This window comes from Somniosus microcephalus, chromosome 1 (assembly GCF_052327205.1).
Source record: "Somniosus microcephalus isolate GS21.2 chromosome 1, FLI_Smic_1.0, whole genome shotgun sequence".
NCBI classification, from domain to species: Eukaryota; Metazoa; Chordata; class Chondrichthyes; order Squaliformes; family Somniosidae; genus Somniosus; species Somniosus microcephalus.
The window spans coordinates 443,153,630-443,160,385 of NC_140987.1; the positions used below are offsets into that span (position 1 = coordinate 443,153,630).

Genomic DNA, 6,756 nt, shown 5'->3' on the forward strand with positions numbered 1-6,756 from the left:
AACCTTTGAGTCAATACTTGACCCTGAAATGAGCTTCTGACCACATATCCGCGCCATAACTAAGACCGCCTGTTTCCACCTCCATAACATCGCCCGTCTCCGCCCTTGCCTCAGCTCAGCTCATCCACTGCTGAAACCCTCTTCCATGTCTTTGTTACCTCAAGACTTGACTATTCCAATGCACTCCTGACTGGCTCCCATGTTCTATCCTACGTAAACATGAGGTCATCCCCAAAACTCGGCTGCCCGTGTCCTAACTCGCATCAAGTCCCGTTCACCCATCACCCCTGTGCTCGCTGACCTACATTGGCTCCTGATTAAGCAACACCTCAGTTTTAAAATTCTCATCCTTGATTTCAAATCCCTCCATGGCCTCGCCCCTCCCTCTCTCTGTAATCTCCTCCAGCCCCCTAATCCCCCGAGATATCTGTACTCCTCTAATTCTACCCTCTTGAGCATCCCTTATTTTAATCACTCCACCGTTGGCGGCTGTGCCTTCAGCTCCCGAGGCCCTCAGCTCTGCAATTCCCTCCCTAAACCTCTCCGCCTCTCTACCTCTCTCTCCTCCTTTAAGATGCTCTTTAAAACCTACCTCTTTGACCAAGCTTTTGGTCACCTGCCCTAATTTCTCCTTATGTGGCTCGGTGTCAAGTTGTGTTTGATAATCACTCCTGTGAAGCGCCGTCGGAGGTTTTACTACCCTAACCCTAAAGACACTACATAAATACAAGTTGTTGTTGTTCTTGTTCTTGGTAATGTTAATGTCATAGCATGAGAAATGCCTTTGACTTTAATTAATTATTTTAGCAAAACAGACAGATTTGTTTCCATACATTTGATTACCATTGAAATTTATTCCTCACTACCATTTCGATCATTAACTGGCTCTAAAGAAAGTAACAAAAATAAAGAAAGAACTACTATTTATATCACGCCTTTCGCAACTTCAGAATGTTCCAAAGCGCTTTACAGCCAACGAAGAACTTTTTGAAATGTATTCTCTCCTGTAATGTTAGGAAAAGCAACATCCAATCGGCGCACAGCAAGGTCCCACAAACAGCACTGCAATAATGACCAGATAATCTGTTTCACTGATGTTGGTTGAGGGATAAGTATTGGCCCGGACACTGGGGAGAGCTGCAATATCATGTCCAGCCACCTATATTTTCATGGTCAACATAATCAGTTCTTATTTGCTGAGACGGTAGACTTGTATAATTCTAATAAACTTTTGATTTACTGATTTAACTTACCACCGGCAGCAAACTCTGCTTCTGTGCAGGATACCTTCCTGAATAGTAACTGTCTAAATCAAGATACTAAGCTGAAATATTGCTTCAGTAACTCTCCTTGACAGCACTGGTAAGAATGGAAACTTATCACTTAAGCATGACCTTCCTCTGCAGAACACTACATGTTGAAATGTCAATGATCTGTCAGAACTAACCAAGGGGAAAACATTTTTTTTCCATGAGCTCCTTGTCATTGTTTCCTTTGCTTTCATTTTGACTTTTAATTTTCTCTTTTCTAGCCTTTACACTTTAATCAGAAGGTTTCTTCATTTTCCACGTGTTTTTTTTTGCATCTCTCGCCTTGGCTTACCTACAATCGTTCATCGAAGGAGCAGGTGTGCCCTGATAGAATCATACAGCACAGAAGGAGGCCATTCAGCCCATCGTGCCTGTGCCGGCTCTTTGAACGAGCTAGCCAATTGGTCCCACTCCCCAGCTCTTTCCCCATAGCCCTGCAAATCATTCCTTTTCAAGTATTTATCCAATTCCCTTTCAAAAGATACCATTGAATTTGCTTCCACCACCGTTTCAGGAAGTGCATTCCAGATCACAATCAAATAGAAACATAGAAGATAGGAGCAGGAGTAGGCCATTCGGCCCCTCGAGCCTGCTCCGCCATTCAAAGCGATCATGGCTAATCATCCAAACTCAGTACCCTGTCCCTGCTTTCTCCCCATACCCCTTGATCCCTTTAGCCTTAAGAAATATATCCAACTCCTTCTTGAATATATTTAATGAATTGGCCTCAACTGCCTTCTGTGGTAGAGAATTCCACAGGTTCACCACTCTCTCGGTGAAGAAATTCCTCCTCATCTCTGTCCTAAATGGCTTACCACTTATCTTTAGACTGTGACCCCATAGATAAGAGGGACTGATACTGTAGCTGCGTACACATGTGAAGCAGAAAACAAACAAAATAATTGCAAGTACAACAAATTATACCAATGCTGAGCTGTAGGTTAAGCTGGACCTTGCTGAATTATAGGACGCAGACCCTCATCACTGAGTAAAAAGCCATGATAAAATATGAGAGGTGAAGAATGCAAACAGAAGCTCAGAAATAGCTGCCCTACACGCAACTCAGGTCAAAGAGAAGTACTGGTTACACTAGGTTTTTGCTGCTTTGTAGGGGTATTGTTGCCCTACTGGGAGAAGGAGATGAGGAATTGTGACAATAACCCAGAAAGGTCTGAAGAGCAACCAGTGGTGACGACATAATGCAAGATGGCCATTCACCTGTAATCTGCTCAATAATGCTGATTTTTGAAGGGCTTAGGTCCTGCATGCTGTACGAAAGGCTGATATTTAGAGGTATTTAGTAGACGAGAATCTTATACATATAAATTCAAGTGTAGCCATTGAATAAAATAATATTATCCATAATTACTCCTGGGTAACTAAACATAGAAACATAGAAACATAGAAGATAGGAGCAGGAGCAGGCTATTCGGCCCCTCAAGCCTGCTCCGCCATTCAATGAGATCATGGCTGATCATTCAAATTCAGTACCCTGTCCCTGCTTTCTCCCCATATCCCTTGATCCCTTTAGCCTTAAGAAATATATTCAACTCCTTCTTGAATATATTTAATGAACTGGCCTCCACTGCCTTCTGTGGTAGAGAATTCCACAGGTTCACCACTCTCTGGGTGAAGAAATTCCTCCTCATCTCAGTCCTAAATGGCTTACCCCTTATCCTTAGACTATGACCCCTGGTTCTGGACTCCCGGCCATCAGAAACACCCTTCCTGCATCTAGTCTGTCCAGGCCTGACAGAATTTTATAGGTTTCGATGAGATCCCCTCTCAATCTTCTAAACTCCAGCGAGTATAAGCCCAATCGACACAATGTCTCCTCATACGTCATTCCTGCCATCCCAGGTATCAGCCTGGTGAATCTTCGCTGCACTCCCTCCACGGCAAGAACATCCTTCCTCAGATAAGGTGACCAAAACTGCACACAATACTCAAGGTGCGGTCTCACCAAGGCCCTGTACAACTGCAGCAAGACATCCTTGTTCCTGTACTTGAACCCTCTTGCTACGAAGGCCAACATACCATTTGCCTTCTTAACCGCCTGCTGCACCTGCATGCTTACCTTCAGCGACTGGTGCACAAGAACACCCAGGTCGCTTTGCACTTCCCCTTCTCCCAATCTATTGCCATTCAAATAATAAGCTGCCTTCCTGTTTTTGCCACCAAAGTGGATAACCTCACATTTATCCACATTATAGTGCATTTGCCATGTTTCTGCCCAATCACCCAACCTATCGAAATCGTACTGGAGTTTCACGACATCCTCCTCACAGCATACCCTCCCACCCAGCTTTGTGTCGTCTGCAAATTTGGAGATATTACATCCAATTCCCTCGTCCAGATCATTAAAATATATTGTGAACAGCTGGGGTCCTAGGACCGATCCTTGCGGTACCCCACTAGTCACTGCCTGCCACTCGGAAAATGACCCAATAATTCCAACTCTTTGCTTTCTATCTGCCAACCAGTTCTCTATCCGAGTCAATACCTTGCCCCCAATCCCATGTGCCTTAATTTTGCACGCTAATCTCTTATGCGGGACCTTATCGAAAGCCTTCTGAAAGTCCAAATACACCACATCCACTGGTTCTCCCTTATCTATTTTACCAGTTGCATCCTCAAAAAATTCCACTAGATTAGTCAAGCACGATTTACCTTTTGTAAATCCATGTTGACTTTGTCCGATCCTGTCACTGCTTTCCAAGTGCTCTGCTATTACATCTTTTATAATGGACTCTAGCATTTTCCCCACTACCGATGTCAGGCTTACCGGTCTATAATTCCCCGCTTTTTCTCTACCACCTTTTTTGAATAGTGGGGTAACATTAGCTACCCTCCAATCCATGGGTACTGTTTCAGAGTCTATCGAGTTCTGGAAGATGACCAGCAATGCATCTAGTATCTCCAGGGCCACTTCCTTAAGTACCCTAGGATGTAGATTATCAGGCCCTGGGGATTTATCGGCCTTCAATCCCGTCAACTTCCCCAACACCATTTCCCTACAAATACTGATTTCTTTCAGTTCCTCCCTCTCATTAGTCCCTATCTGCCCCGACATCTCTGGGAGGACATTTCTTTGTTCTCCATTATAAATTCCCCTGATTCTGACTGTAAGGGACCTACACTTGACTTCACCAATCTTTTTCTCTTCACATATCTATAAAAGCTTTTACAGTCAGTTTTTATGTTCCCTGCAAGCTTACTTTCATAATATATTTTCCTCCTCTTAATTAATTCCTTTGTCCTCCTTTGCTGAATCCTAAACTGCTCCCAGTCCTCAGGTTTGCTGCTTTTTTTGGCCAATTTATATGTCCTCTCTTTGGATCTTATGTTATCCCTAATTTCCCTTGTTAGCCACAGTTGAGTCACCTTTTTTGATTTATTTTTATGCCAAACTGGGATAAACAAATTCTGTAGTTTATCCAAGCTAAGACTTGTTCAGAATGCAGCTGCAAGGACAGTCAAAAGCAATTTTGACTAAATTTGATGACAAACAGCCACAGGCTGCGAGTGAAGGCTAAATTGCTAAAAAAAAACATATTATGATGCTAAGTAGAAATTAGAATTCGCTTACCTAAACTAATTGCAACAATATTTAAAGGATAATTAGTATAAGGACATAAAATGAGAGAGATCATGGAAGTTAAGGTATTTATCTGGTAGATTAAAGTGAGATAGTCTAAATACCTGAAGACTAGTGAAACAGCACTGACATGGGCCCTTTGTACAAAGGCCTTGTACCAGGGAGACAGGAAAGGAAAGAGATATGGTAAATTCCAATGGGGTGAAAAACTATAAACAAGATAACAAGACAGCAGGGTAGGGTTGACGGAAAAATACTGGAAAGGCGGGATGCTACCTTAGTTAAGGGACAATGGTATTTTGACCAGTGGAACCAATTATAAAAGGTGATTTTGTTAAAGACCATATATGGACACTGGCCAAACCAACTTTTGATAAGAAATGGGTTAAAACCTTGATACTCAAAGAACAACTTTACACAGACTTACTGCGAGAACAAAGGAACAGATTTAAGACGACGTCATCTGTGTCCGGGAGGTTCCAGAGACCAAGGGCTACGAGCTACTCGTTAAAACTATTGCCTAATATTAAGTATTAACTACACTGTAAACTAAATAAATTTTGATCTATTGCTCAAACATACTGGCTGCTGCCTATTGGTGCCTTGTCCAAAATTATTGCTTATTGAAAACTTTTCCCAATACCCCGCTATGAGGACTTGAAATAGTCAGCAATGGCAATTTTTGACAGTCTCTGCGGAGACTGATCTTACAATGAAAAGAGATTTGAATTATAAGTAGGTAGCCGGCTTTTCCCGACCAATTCAAGAGCTTATAGACTAACAACTAGTCTTTAGCAAATTATGCAATTTTAAATAAATCCTTCATACATAGTTAAAAAAAAACTCAGAGATCGTTAAAGATCTTACAATGCTATGAAAAATTGTGCTGAACGAATGTCTGGTTAGGAAGTTGAGTGGCAGTTACAGGGATAACTACAGAAAATGATTGGCTGCTGCATTTAGTGTTTGATTCTTCCTGAGCTGCAACAACATTGGAAATGGAAAGACAGCTGGCCGAGGATGAATCATGCAGGGTATAAGGTTAAAGAGATATTTTTGCGGGTCTTGCTCAATTTACCTTCAGGGAGAGCACGGGGAAAAACTCTGCAGGACCTGTCCTCGGGAAAGTAGATGGATTGGGTGCAATCTGTGGCAGGGAAGATTGCACGTTGTCTGTTAAAAGGGTTTGATGGCCTAAATGGGCTTGTCTTGTCCAATCTTATGTGACTTCTATGAAATGGCATCCAAACCTCAATTGTCAAACTCTATGAGCACTGGATTACTGATAAAAAGTTGCAGCACACTCTCAGTACGTTGTTATCTCGGGTAGTGTTAAAGCAAGTTGTGGATTGACCTGCCAAACAACATTTGCAGTCGGGGGGAAAAGAGGTTTAAAAAAAATTCCAAATGACCATTCTTTAAGCCTGCCTGTTTCCTGTAATGCAATTGATTGTTCCTTGATCAACTGGTGATTCCCTGAATATAATCCCGAGTTTATCAGACTGTCCCTCGCCTCTCATGCATATACTAATTTACCTTCCCCTGCTACAAACATCCGATATCACCCATGCTACAGCTGTGTTCTTCATTCATTCTCAATGGTGAGATTATGCAGCACGACAGATTCTGCGCAATTTACTTTGCTCTTGATATAAAGCTCCCCCGAGTGGCCTTTGTACCTGAATCACTTTTTAAGGATACTTAAATGTTTTTGACTAATGACAGAAGATATTGTATGCTTGGTTGTACCTGTAATGAACGTTCTAGTCTCGGTTGGTTGTGCAAAAGAGTTATGAACCACATTTTAGGATATGGATTGAATCCCCAAAGAACAGCCTTTGGAAGCTA

General features: G+C 42.2%; 1 pseudogene; it reads left to right on the forward strand.

The window, feature by feature from the left end:
- The first annotated feature begins 5,500 nt into the window (after positions 1–5,500).
- LOC147125348 (U4 spliceosomal RNA) lies at positions 5,501–5,609 on the forward strand (annotated as a pseudogene).
- Positions 5,610–6,756: the final 1,147 nt, after the last annotated feature.